We start from the raw sequence: 15,132 nt of genomic DNA on the forward strand, positions 1-15,132 counted from the left end.
TACTTTATTATTTTCTATATAGTTTCATCGGCCACCAACCAGGCACCTCCCTACCTCTACTAATACACATAGCGATGGGCGGTCAGCAGACTCCTGAAAGAACGATCATCTGATAATTGGCTTCTCGGCTGATCGTTATGTCTATTACATGGGGTGATACCTGCCTGATTGGGATGATAATTTCCAGGTGTAATAGGACCCAAAGACCTTCTATTACATGTAATGAACATCGCACTACACCTCAGCAGCTGTAGAACATCATAACAGACCTCAGCTGGTGCAAAACATCATAATACACCTCAGCTGGTGTAGAACATCATAATACACCTGCAGATGCTGCAGAACCTCATACAGTTTGCCTGCCCACACTTCCGTACTTCACACCTTCCATCCTCCGCATTTACATAGTACTGTTGTTACACTCATATAGAAAGCTCAGGCCTGTACACTTGGGATGAGCAGATTTACAGTAGTGGTGAAGTGCTCCACTGCGCTCGGACGTCAGCTTGTCACCCGACTGCATTTGAGCTGTTGATGTCTGTAAAATCTGGATACAGTCCTGCGAAACTTCACCCAGGACTGTATCCTACTTTTCTAGGCACCCGAAGCAGAGCTCAAATGCAGCCAGCTGACTAGCCGATGGCCGAGTGTAGTGAAGCACTTTGCTACTGCCATAAATTTGCTCATCCCTGATGTACACTCAGACGGACAGCTCATACACTCGGATAGCTCATACATGCACATACACAGCTCATACACGCACACTCACACAGAAAGGGGATTAATGTTCAATTCTTTTGGCGGATGGCCGAATCTGCCCGACCATAGAATGGAGTCTATGGCACGGGTGGAGATGCACGCCGCCACGAGAGAGGGTGAGTAGCGGAAACCACGGTGGGTTATCCGCCCAGATTCTGTAGTGTGAACCTACCCTTACACTGACATCACAGAAAGGAGAAAAAGGCAAAAGAAGCACTAAAAAAAGCCAGGAAAAAAATTAAAAGGTAAAGAGAGACCAGAAATTTATTTTTTACAAAAAAAGAAAATATTTAAGGAAAACACATATCACTGCTGCCTTACTCCACCAGTATCCCTAGGACCGTCCGACACGTGCTCCGCATTTCCGTGCTTCGTCAATAGGTCCTGAAATTTCATGCAGCAAAACATCAAGTAGCATCTATCAAATCTCAGCCAGGTCATCTCATGTACAACCCGTTTGACATAACAGAAATTAGCATCTTACTATAGCAACCCCTATAATTTAGCGCAGGGATCCCACCTCTGCCACTGACTGGCTGATATATTTCCTATATAGACCAAAATTGTATGTATAGGGCTACCCGAAAATCAGTAAATTCCTACAGCAATTGATAACTCACAAAAAGAGTAATAATAAACAATGCTACCCCTTTAACCCCCAGATGACCCATGACGTAACTCTACGTCCTGGGTGTTTCTCCCGCTATGAAGCGCGCTCCGGAGCGGAGCGCGCTTCATAGGAGGTGGGGGCCTGCTGCAGTGAGCAGCCGGGACCTCACCGGTAATGACACGCTGCAGCGTGTCATTAAACCCCGGCGTTTAAGTGTAAGTGACAGGGGGAGTCCCCTGTCACTTACCGATCGGGACCCCCGCAGTGTGACTGCGGGGGTCCCGATCGTTGAAACGGACCGCCGGAGGTCTCTCACCTGCCTCCGTGCGGTCCGATCAGCGATCTGCTGCACTAAGCCTGCACTGGCAGGCTCAATGAGCAGATCGCCGATAACACTGATCAATGCTATGCCTATGGCATAGCAATGGTCAGTGTAAAAATCCAAGTAGTGTATGTAAAAGTCCCCCAAAGGGACTTCAAATGTGTAAAAAAAAAAAAAAGTTAAAAACACTATTACACTACCCCAAAGCCCCTCCCCCAATAAAAGTCTAAATCACCCCCCTTTCCCATTATATAAATAAAACATAAAAATAAATAAATAAACATATAATATACCGTAGCGTGCGTAATTGTCTGATCTATTAAAATATAACAAGCGTCATTGTGATCGGTAAACGGCGTACACGAAGAGGGAAAAAGTGCGCACATTACCGATTTTATGTTACATTATATATTTAAAAAAATCTATAAAAAGTGATCAAAACGTCCGATCTTCACAAATATGGTATTAATAAAAACTAGAGATCATCGTGGAAAAAATGACACCCCATACAGCCCCATAGGTGAAAAAATAAAACCGTTATAAGCGTCACAATAGGCCCATTTTATTAATATTTAATTGCCAAAAAAAAGGATTTCATAAAAAAAATATATATAACATTAGAGAATCTGTGTAACCTGCATATGGTTGTGTTCGGACTGACCTATAGAATAATAGTATCATGTCGCTGTTACCATATAGTGCATTACGTAGACACAGGAACCCCCCAAACGTTACCATATTGCATTCTTATTTACGATTTCACCTATTTATATCTTCATAAATAATATATTTGGGATTCCGTCATACATGTTATGGTAAAATGAATGACGCCATTACACTGTACAACTATTCCTGTAAATAATAAGCACTTACATGGCCTTGTAGATAGAAAACTGAGAGTGCTAGAGCTCTTAGAAGGGGAGGAGGGAAAAATGAAAACACTAAGATCAAAATTTGCGCGGTCCACTGGGTCATTTTGGGCCTGGTCCTCAAAGGGTTAAAGTAAAGGTTAAAGGGGTACTCCAGCAGGGGGGCACTTTTTTGCTGGGACTGGGGAGGAGGTGGCTGAGGGAAAAGACGTCCACTCACCTCCCCGGTACCAGCGGCAGGTCCCGCATCGCGGCGCTCCGGTCCCCAGCCACTTCCTGGTGTCTGACGCGGGGAAGTGAGTGGACGTCTTTTCCCTCAGCCACCTCCTCCCCAGTCCCAGCAAAAAAGCAAACCCCACCCCTTTAACCAAAGAAATTGGTAACAGAATAACAAGCAAAACCTTCCTTCGATGTTCTATACCTAAATTATACATGCAATAAAACAAAGTAACATGCTACTATACTATATACAAATATAACTAACCTATATACCTAATACTATATACATATCTAATATTTAACTATATACATAAGTAATACCTAAACATATACATAACTAATACCCTAACTATTCCGGCCTTCCTTACAACAGTTCATCCAATCAGGTTATTACGATAGGGGTCGTTTCACCAGTTTGTATCGATATTCCCCTATCTCCTGCTGGTGGCGTCCTTGCACTTTTGAATACCCACTGAGCCTAAGGGTATTACCCAGGGTATGTATCAGTTTGCCATCCCAATTGCCCTCCACACAGATAAGAGAACATCACACTCCTTAAGTCTTCTGAAGTGCATAGCAGGGGCTGAGTTTATGATCCAAATCCAAGGCAAACAATCTGGCCCCACATATACCTTGTTGGTTATCCAACTGTCCTTTGTATATGAACTAGCATGCGATTGCTGATGATAACCTATACCGTGGCGATCTTACATACAATCTCACATTGTCCATTGTAGTGGTCTGATGATGGCAAGTTGATCTCGCATAAGCTTGATGAATGCCCATCGTACTGATATTCCAGACTGCCAATGTCTCAGCCAGATCTTGTCCAACCTGTAACCTTTCTTGATATTAAGTCTTATTTAATATTTTATGTATAAAAAAACCCCATAAATTACTAACCGGTAATTTCTTTTCTTTGAGCCCATGACGACACCCCTGGAGAGGACCACCTCCTACTCCCATTGGACAGGAAACAGGACCACTGGACCTTTAAAAGAATCGCCTCGCCTCTCCCATACCAGTTGTCAGCAAGGATCCTAGGAACGAAGCTTAAAGAGGATGTACCACCAGGTACATCCTCTTTAATCTGAACCGACGGATCGAACGGCGCCGCGGCCCGGTTCCTGTGCACGGCGCCGTTCTATGCACCGGAACCGGCTGGTGCTCAAGCACTGGAGGTAGGCCGGCCCGCCCCCAGTGGGAGGGAATTCCCTCCCCTGTATGACGCTGCTCCATTAGAATGAATGGAGCCACGTCATAGAGGGGAGGGAATTCCCTCCCACTAAGGGCGGCCCGGCCTGTTCCGTTGCATAGAACGTCGCCGTGCACGGGAACGGGGCCTCGGTCCGAAAAACGAACCACGGCACCGGCTTCCCCGTGACGGCGCCGTTCGATCCGTCGGTTCAGATTAAAGAGGATGTACCTGGTGGTACATCCTCTTTAATAACAAAACAAAACATAGAACAAGGCTTTGTGTGTGTTTTTTTTTTTTTTTTTTGGTGAAATGAAAATAATTGCGTTTGCATTTTCGTTTTTTCCTCCTTGTGCTTAAAAGGCCATAGCACTTGCATTTTTTCACCTAGAAACCCACATGAGCCCTTATTTTTTGCACCACTAATTGTACTTTGCAATGACAGACTGAATTTTTTCATAAAGTTCACTGCAAAACCAGAAAAAATATTAACCCCTAGACGACTTAGGACGTACTGGTACCTCCTGGAAGTCTGTGCCCAGACGACCAAGGACGTACCGGTACGTCCTGAGCTATGAAGCTTTATAGCAGGTAGGGGCCGGCTGCAATCAGCAGCCGGCACCTCACCGTTAATGACGCGCTGCAGCTTCGCAGGGGGCCGATCCCCCCACTATACCACCAACGAACCACGTCAAGTAGTATTTAGATGCAACTTTCAACTTTGACAGCTGCATCTGAATACTTAAATAGTGGGCATGGCATGCCGCGGGCCCGGGCTACAAGCAGCACCTGGGACTGCGGCCCCGCTCTGAAGGTTCACTGCTGTCGGGTGGTACAATGGATCCTGGCAGAGAAGATCCTGTCTCTCCGGCCGAACCCAAGGGTCTTATATTGACATCTTCCTCAACCAGGCGAACCACACCCTTCTGGGCCAGAAGGGTAGAATGAGGATAACGTGAGCTCTGTCCTGTCCTGATTTTGCAAATAACTTGAGTGGCAAATAAGTCCATCATTGGGATTCCCCAAGTCTGCAGATCTGTCTGGATACTTCCTGAGACAATTCCCACTCCCCCTGGTTGTTTGTTTTGAAGTCCGCTGTAGAATACCAGGTCCCGCCCCCCCCCTCCCTCTTGGGACGACATTGTTAGAAAATGGCGTCGGGAGAAGAGGACCTGGTCGACATTAAATGTGTATAGTTTTGTTACATCTCGAGGGGGGGGGGCAGAGGGGGAAAAAGAAGCGGAACAGCTCCAGGCAGATGATTAACACACATAACAAAATTATATAACCCTTTAACTCTACTAAAAGATCTTTATTCAGAAAGTAATAGATTATCCCGATTACCTTTATCTTGGATAGCCAGAGTCAATGTGGTAAAGATTGTATTATAAGTCACATACTACAGTCTACGAGACAATAGTCACTCCATAGCCCTCAGGGAAAGATCTTCTGAGTTCCTTATATGAGAGTCTGAGGCAGGGTGACACATGTGTAAGACATGTGTAATCCAATGCACAGCATTAAAGAGTTCCAAGCATATAAGTACAGAATATTAGGATAGAGTAATCGATGTCCAAGTGATAGACAGTAGTATAAAATGGAATCACTTGCTGTACTGTTGTGAATGATAGTGGAGGGCTCCCTCCTCCAAAACACATTGGATTCATTGTTTTGACCACTTATCTAGCAAAGCTAAATCATTATCATATTACACACTTGTAACCAGTCTCTGCTCAGAATACACACCATTAACCACAACCCCAATATATATCCTTCATCAGCCACAAATCTACTGAACTATCCAGGGATTAAGTCCAATTTTCACTTTCCGCTAACCTCAGGGGTTGAAACTAACTTGATGCTTATAGATATTTTTCCAGGAGGAAGAACAATATGTCGTTGAACAACATCCAGATGTTATAACCATCCCAGATATTAAAGAAGGAACTCCAACTATGTATGCCGATTTCACCGCCACAGACGATTAAAAGGAATACAAAAGCCTGAAACCAATGAACAAAGAAGAAGCGCAGCCACCCCCTTATATCTCATATTATACAGGAATAGACTAGAATCTGAATTTTGACTTTAATTTGTCTAAGCCCCTTAACGACATAGGGCGTATATTTACGCCCTGATGCCGTTAGGGACGTTCAGAGCGGGGCCGATTACCGGACGCAGTGTCATCCCTGGTGTCTAGTGGGGAGATCGCTCTCCGGGATGTTATCCCGGAGGAGCGATCTCCGTAACTGAAGCCGGCCGGGGACCGCTCCAAGATGGCGCCGTCCCCGGCTCGGCACTCGTTTATTTCCGGCTGCAGCAGCCGGAAGTAAACGAGTGCCTATCTCATGGATCTCTGCAGCATATCTATGCTGCAGAGATCTCTATGAGAGATCAAAGCACTTATATTAGAAGTCCCCTAGGGGGAATAACCCTAACCCCATGGGGGCTTCTAGTATATGTGTAAAAGTAAAAAAAAAGTGTTGTTAATAGTAAAAAGCCCCCTCCCCTAATAAAAGTCAGAATCACCCCCCTTTTCCCAGGTTATTGATAAAAGTAAACAAATAAATAAACATGTTTGCTATCGCCGCAAACGTAATCGCCTGAACTATTAATTAATCACATTCCTGATCTCGCACGGTAAACGGCGTCAGCGCAAAAAAATCCCAAAGTGCAAAATTGCGCATTTTTGGTCGCATCAAATCCAGAAAAATTGTAATAAAAAGCGATCAAAAAGTTGTATATGCGCAATCAAGGTACCGATAGAAAGATCACATCATGGCGCAAAAAATGACACCTCACACAGCCCCATAGACCAAAGGATAAAAGCACTATAAGCCTGGGAATGGAGCGATTTTAAGTGACGTATATTTGTTGACAATGGTTTGAATTTTTTACAGGCCATCAGATACAATATAAGTTATACATGTTACATATCGTTTTAATTGTAATGACTTGAGGAACATATATAACAAGTCAGTTTTACCCCAGGGCGAATGGTGTAAAAACACATTTCCCCCAAATAAACAAAATGCGTTTTTTTTTTTTTCAATTTCACCACACTTTGAATTTTTTTCTGGTTTCGCAGTGTACTTTATGCAAAAATTCAGCCATTGTACAATTAGTGACGCAAAAAATAAGGGCTCATGCGGGTTTCTAGGTGGAAAAATGCAAGTGCTATGGCCTTTTAAGCACAAGGAGGAAAACACGAAAACGCAAAAATCAAAATTGGCTCTGTCCTTAAGGGGTTAAGAGGTAGCCTATCTGCTAGAGATGGGTTGTCCCAAATGTGATGAACACATACACTGTGAGACAGATTGTAAGCCTTTTGAGCTAGCAATAAAGGTCATCTGCTCTTGATAATGGCTTCAAAGGGGGGACTGTTAATTATGTGATTTTGTATATTTATTGCAGCTATTACAATATGGCGCTGACCTTCTAAACAAGTAGAGATATTACATTCCTTACAGCTTATGTTAGTAACACTAGTGCTACGTAACTAACTCCTTTTGTACCTCAGCCAATGAAGTACTGACACAGGCCTTAGTAGAAGAACACACGTCCCCAGGGTATATAAACTGACTGTCAGACCAAACACACAAAATGCACCAACTTGCTTTGGGTGTGGTGTGTCAATGTTAGGGGAACGCCTCAAATCCCCTTTCACATGAAGCTCCAAAAATAAAATATACTGACACAACTGTTGCAGTTCTCTTGTCTTTTATATTCCGTATTTCATACTTTTACAATAGAAAATTCATGAAAATAACTCACACCCAAGTGCAAAAAGATACTTAAATGGACCCCGTCGTTGCTTCCAGCATGGTAGCTGTTAGAGTCCTCGTATCATTCGATCAGCAGAGATCTCCATGATGTTCGGGAGGCCAGATGGTGGCGTATAGACGCACGCAACGTTTCGGGGAGACCTTCCCCTTTCTCAAGCGTATAACCATAAGTGAATACCATCACCATTTATAACAGATCTGACGTATTCCAATTTCCGATTATGACATCACAATCTGAACTAAAAGATAATAAAACACAATTTCACTTATATAGACATTATATCATGTTTCTTCTCATTAGTTATACAATTACATACATAATCAAACATTTATAACTTTTAAATGAAGATACAAAGTCTATTATGAATTCCACCACCAGGTGGCGCCCTAGCCTGGCTTACGCTCAATTTATAGGAAAAATTGGAAACTGCATAGCCCATGTATGGTGTATCCTTTCCTAGGATGTGATATTTTACCACCTTTGATGATACTGGTACAATTCTGACATTGCAGGCATGGAAAAGTGCCAACTCTTTCTGTTGCCAAAAGGGCTTGTCTGGACTTGGTTCTATCTCCAATGTCAGCTCTCACCAGACTATTGGAGATAGACCTCCCTTTTCTGTAAATAAATTTAGGTTTTTCATTGAATAATTTCCCGAACTTATCATCATATTGCAAGATAGACCAATGTTTTAAAATAGTTTTCTTTATCAAGTTAGCATGAGCGTCGTATTTAGAACAAAACGCTATCCTTTCATTATTAGTCTCATTTTTATTCTTCCTCTTTAACAATTGCTCCCTTGGTATCTCTCTGTATCGACTACATTTCTCCTGTCGTACCCCCTGTTGACAAATTTCTCTACCATTACCTCACTTTGTTTATCATTGTCCTCTGTGCTACTACATATTCTCTTAGCTCTCATAAATTGTCCTTTCGGAATTCATTTGAATGTAGTTGGTGCATGGTAACTGGATCTGCGTCATAAATTGTTTCTATCAGTCGGCTTAGAAAACAGTTTCGTAACCATTTCCCCATTTCTTTTTTCTACCTCAACATGAAGATAATGTTTTTTAGTCTCATTAATCTCAGCAGTAAATTCTATCAAATGATGACAGCTGTTAAGATACTGGACTATTGTAAAAGTATGAAATACGGAATATAAAAGACAAGAGAACTGTAACAGTTGTGTCAGTATATTTTATTTTTGGAGCTTTATGTGAAAGGGGATTTGAGGCGTTCCCCTAACATTGACACACCACACCCAAAGCAAGTTAGTGCATTTTGTGTGTTTGGTCTGAGAGTATACTACGCCTTGAGCACCGTGCTATTAAAGATTATCATCTAAGCAAATATGTCGTTTGAAGAGATTGCAAAGATAACAGATAAGAAAGCAGAGACTTTTTCCTTGACGGAGGGAGAACGCAGTTCCATCTTGCAACTAGCCGATACAGCAGGTTTGAATTTTGCTGGCATCAAAAGTGATGTAAAGATTGATTTTCCTAAAAAATTGGAACAGCTTAAGATTAAAGAAACTAACCTGCTGTTACATGCCTCTACGCTAACAGAATATGCCAAAGTACAAAGGATCCCAAGAGGTCTAAGGAGCAAACTTCGACCTATGCTCTTAAAAGATGATACTATCTACCAACAAAAGTGGTTTGCCCTATGTAATAGATTTTCGCTAGACCTGATTTATCTGACTATTCAACATCTACAGGGTGCTATTGAAAATATAAAGAAAGAAATCGAACTGGTGGACCTGGACTTTAAAACAAATAGCACCACAATCAAAGATTATGACAGAGTTCACACTGAGCTGAAACAGAAAATCGATTCACTAAAATCATCCCTGTTTGAGAATAAATTAAATAAATTCGAGAGAGACACTCAGGACTACCTCCATGATAAGGTCTATCCATGGATGGACGAACGGAGGGAAAGGAAAAGGAGATCCAAAAATATAAAAGGTGATGAGAGTGACAAGCGCAAGAAGTCTGAGTGATGAAGGAGGGCGTGTTTTGAGATCGACAACTAAAGGTGATCGTTTTTTAGACAAAGATTCCAACCAAAAGCCGCCAGGTGTAAACAGGAACACAGGAGCGAAACCAAAGAAAAGTGCTCCAAAGAAGCGAGCGGTGAGTTAGTAGTGAACTTATCTAAAAAAGTGTTATCAGAACCTGAGAGACTGGTGTTGAATAAAGGACTGGGGTTTATTCCTTCACGTAAAATGTCTAAATTTGACTTCATGGTTGATTTTTATAAAATGTGTCGATCGATTAGACTGAAAATGCATTTTATGGGGGTTAATAAAAAACGCACCTATACAGTAGAAAAAAGAAGTGTAGTAAATAAAACCCGGAGTACATTTGACCCAGAAGTCGAATCAGCTATGTTAGAAAGCTTTCAGAAGGTTGTTGTGAACGAGGTTCTTGACCAGTGGGACTTGGGCGCTATGCACTTGAAACCAAATCTGTCTAAAGATGAACAGATGGCCCTGAAAAATCTGCGAAAAGATAAACAAATAATAATTAAGAAAGCAGATAAAGGGGGGGCTACTGTGATTTGGGATCAGAGTGCATATCTGCTCGAGGCCAGTGGTCCATTAGGTGATGAATTGGTGTATAAAAAAACTAGATGAGGATCCCACCATGTCGTACAAGAAAATGATTGATGATGTCTTAAATGAAGCTTACGAAATGGGCATTTTGGAAAAGGAAGTAGTAAGCAGTCTCAGCAGTGAGTATCCTATAGTACCACTGCTGTATCTGCTTTCAAAAATACACAAGGGGTTAGAGAACCCCCCTGGACACCCTATTGTAAAAAATCTACCTAGGTGTCTTCGCGACCCCACTGATTTCCTTGAGCGTATCAAAAATGTAAATCTAGAAGAAATTACCCTCTTCTGTACTCTTGACATCAAGAGTCTGTACACTAATATACCGACAGAAGAAGCACTTGACATTGTCAAGGAGAAATTGTGTGAAGATGGTACTATGGATAATCGGTATATCAGACTCTTGATGACTCTGTTAGAATTGGTGCTGACTAAAAATTATTTCAAATTTGGGTCTGATCTATACTTGCAGCTACAGGGGGTCTCGATGGGATCCCCTGTAGCTCCAGGTATAGCTAATATTTTTATGGCTAGCTTAGAAGATTGATGCTTGAAAGGACATAAACATTTTGAACATCTTGCATTATGGTTAAGATTTGTGGATGATGTTATCATCCTATGGAAAGGAAATAGAGAAGAGCTGGAACAATATGTCCAGTATCTTAACAGCTGTCATCATTTGATAGAATTTACTGCTGAGATTAATGAGACTAAAATACATTATCTTCATGTTGAGGTAGAAAAAAGAAATGGGGAAATGGTTACGAAACTGGTTTTTAAGCCGACTGATAGAAACAATTTATGACGCAGATCCAGTTACCATGCACCAACTACATTCAAATGAATTCCGAAAGGACAATTCATGAGAGCTAAGAGAATACGTAGTAGCACAGAGGACAATGATAAACAAAGTGAGGTAATGGTAGAGAAATTTGTCAACAGGGGGTACGACAGGAGAAATGTAGTCGATACAGCTAAAGAAGTAAGAGAGATACCAAGGGAGCAATTGTTAAAGAGGAAGAATAAAAATGAGACTAATAATGAAAGGATAGCGTTTTATTCTAAATACGACGCTCATGCTAACTTAATAAAGAAAACTATTTTAAAACATTGGTCTATCTTGCAATATGATGATAAGTTCGGGAAATTATTCAGTGAGAAACCTAAATTTATCTAATTCATCTAATTTAATGAGAAAGATTCAGATCAGGTGGTACCTCACCCCAAGTAGACTAGCACATATGACTCGAAATTACTACAATTTATGTTGTCGATGTTGCGCTCAAAAAGCTATCCGGTTACATATGTGGTGGTTTTGTCCAAAACTCACTATTTTTGTGGAAGAAATCTTTACATTACTAACTCACTTTAAAACTCCCAGTTCACAGAACACTCCCGACTTTGCAATTCTCCATCTACATTTGTCTGATATCCCTCCCTCTTATAGAACTGTGGGTCACCATTGTCAGACTAACACAGACACAACCAGACAGTGGGCCCTATCTGAACCACCCACTGTCCCTGCCTAATTGCCTTAGCCGACCCTAGGTGGTTGCGGACAACCACGGAGACATTCCCTGCGCTATATACGTGATACACGAAACAATACGGACAGACGAACACAATAAGGAATAGTAAACCAGGCCGGGTCAAACCACACGGGCAACGCAGTACAAAATCAGCAATCCAAAAGAGTAGTCACAAGTCAGGCGGGAGGTCAGAATAACGAGTCAAGCAGTAGGAGGGATAGGACGGGGAGCGCAGGAATATACAAGGGAGAGCTGGGACCAGGAATACACCTAATAGCCAGCGATCAGTGAATGACCACTGGCTCTTTAAATACAGGACCAGGATGTGATTGGTCCGGACTCCTGAGTCCTGATCAATTCACATGTGTAGGCTGCAAGCCGGGTGGCAGAGGCGTCTGCCACTCAGCTTGAGCCTAATACTACTCAGCTGAGCATACAACGCTCAGCTGAGCCGCCGCGCGTCATCGGAGCCCGCGGCGTCCCTGGTAACCAAGGACGCCGTCGGGTCTCCATGACGTCACCCGGCCCCGGAGAGGAAGGCGGCGCTGCGCTCCGGTCGGAGCAGACGTCGCTGGAGCGCGGTCGGGTAAGTTCCTGACAACCATATTCTATTAGCGGCTAGACTTGTTACAGCCCAAAAATAGAAATCCCCTCCTCCTCCATTATTGGATGAAGTGATTTGCAGAGTAAACAAACATTGCTATAATGAAACTTCTCTTTCTTCTAACACTTTAGTTGTTTCACATTTGCAAATATCATCATCACCAAACACCTGCGTGCCGTCCCTCTCTGTAACCTCTGTGGCCGTATTTACCTCAGGAGGCGGGAGAGAGTTATTACCACTCGGCCTCTGACAGGATATATCTTCTTTTATTCATCATAACCTCCATCCTCCCTGATATCCCCTCACTACAGACTGCTACATATATATATATATATATATATATATATATATATATATATACACTACCGTTCAAAAGTTTGGGGTCCCCCAAACAATTTTGTGTTTTCCATGAAAAGTCACACTTCTTCACCCCCAGACGTTGTGAAATGAATAGAAAATAGAGTCCAGACATTGACAAGGTTAGAAATAATGATTTGTATGTGAAATAACATTGTTCTTACATCACACTTTGCTTCCGTCACAGAATCCTCTTGTTGCAGCAATTCCAGCATTGCACACCTTTGGCATTCTAGCTATTAATCCGTTGAGGTAAGCTGGAGAAATTGCCCCCCACGCTTCTAGAAGCAGCTCCCACAAGTTGGATTGGTTGGATGGGCACTTCTGGCGTACCATACGGTCCAGCTGCTCCCACAACAGCTCAATGGGGTGGTGATCTGGTGACTGCGCTGGCCACTCCATTACCTATGATAGAATAGCAGCTGCTGCTTCTGCTGGAAATAGTTCTTGCACAATTTGGAGGTGTTTAGGGTCATTGTCCTGTTGTAGGATGAAATTGGCTCCAACCAAGCGCTGTGCACTGGGTATGGCATGGCGGTGCAGAGTGATAGCCTTCCTTATTCAGAATCCCTTTTACCCTGTACAAATCTCCCACCTTACCAGCACCAAAGCAACCCCAGACCATCACATCACCTCCACCATGTATAACAGATGGCGTCAGGCATTCTTCCAGCATCTTTTCATTTGTTCTGCGTCTCACAAACGTTCTTCTTTGTTATCCAAACACCTCAAACTTGGATTCATCCGTCCACAACACTTTTTTCCAGTCTTCCTCTGTCCAATGTCTGTTCTTTTGCCCATCTTAATCTTTTTCTTTTATTGGCCAGTCTCAGATATGGCTTTTTCTTTGCCACTCTGCCCTGAAGGCCAAAATCGGCAGCCGCCTCTTCACTGTAGATGTTGACACTGGTGTTTTGCGGGTACTATTTATTGAAGATGTTAGTTGGGGACCTGTGAGGCGTCTGTTTCTCAAACTAGAGACTCTAATGTGCTTATCTTCTTGCTTAGTTGTGCAACGCAGCCTCCCACTTCTTTTTCTACTCTGGTTAGAGCCTGTTTGTGCTGTCCTGAAGGGAGTAGTACACACCGTTGTAGGAAATCTTCAATTTCTTAGCAATTTCTCGCATGGAATAGCCTTAATTTCTAAGAACAAGAATAGACTGTCGAGTTTCAGATGAAAGTTCTCTTTTTCTGGCCATTTTGAGGGTTTAATTGACCCCACAAATGTGATGATCCAGAAACACAATCTGCTGAAAGGAAGGTCAGTTTTGTAGCTTCTGTAACGAGCTAGACTGTTTTCACATGTGTGAACATGATTGCACAAGGGTTTTCTAATCATCAATTAGCCTTCTGAGCCAATGAGCAAACACATTGTACCATTAGAACACTGGAGTGATAGTTGCTAGAAATGGGCCTCTATACACCTATGTAGATATTGCACCAAAGATAGATATTGCAGCTAGAATAGTCATTTACCACATTAACAATGTATAGAGTCTATTTGTTTAAAGTTAGGACTAGTTTAAAGTTATCTTCATTGAAAAGTACAGTGCTTTTCTTTCAAAAATAAGGACATTTCAATGTGACCCCAAACTTTTGAACGGTAGTGTGTGTATGTATATATATATATATATATATATATATATATATATATATATATATATAGATAGATACAGCTCAGCTACATGTACATTACACACATACAGCTCAGCTACATGTACATTACACACATACAGCTGTGCTACATGTACATTACACATATACAGCTCAGCTACATGTACATTACACTCATATACAGCTCTACTGTGTACATTACACATATACAGCTCAGCTACATGTACATTACACACATATACAGCTCAGCTACATGTACATTACACATATACAGCTCAGCTACATGTACATTACACACATATACAGCTCAGCTACATGTACATTACACACAGGGCTCTGCTGCAGGCATATATAACACACACATACACAGCTCTGCTCCACACACATCACACACACACAGCTCTGCTGCATACACATCACTTCAGCTCATCCAGCACAGCAGAGTCCTGCATACACTGAGCAGCAGCCCCTGATTATGTGACTGATCACATGACTGTGACATCATGGCAGGTCCTGGAAGCACAGGGGAAGCACACGGCTCCTGTACAGCTCTGCAGGCGGAGGGAAGGAGCTGGGGGACAGCGGGAGGATTAACCCCTTCAGGTCTGAACTTTATCAAGTTTTAGGTATGAAGTGTTTTTTTCTCAGATTTTG

Source organism: Dendropsophus ebraccatus, chromosome 3 (assembly GCF_027789765.1).
Source record: "Dendropsophus ebraccatus isolate aDenEbr1 chromosome 3, aDenEbr1.pat, whole genome shotgun sequence".
Lineage (NCBI taxonomy): Eukaryota > Metazoa > Chordata > Amphibia > Anura > Hylidae > Dendropsophus > Dendropsophus ebraccatus.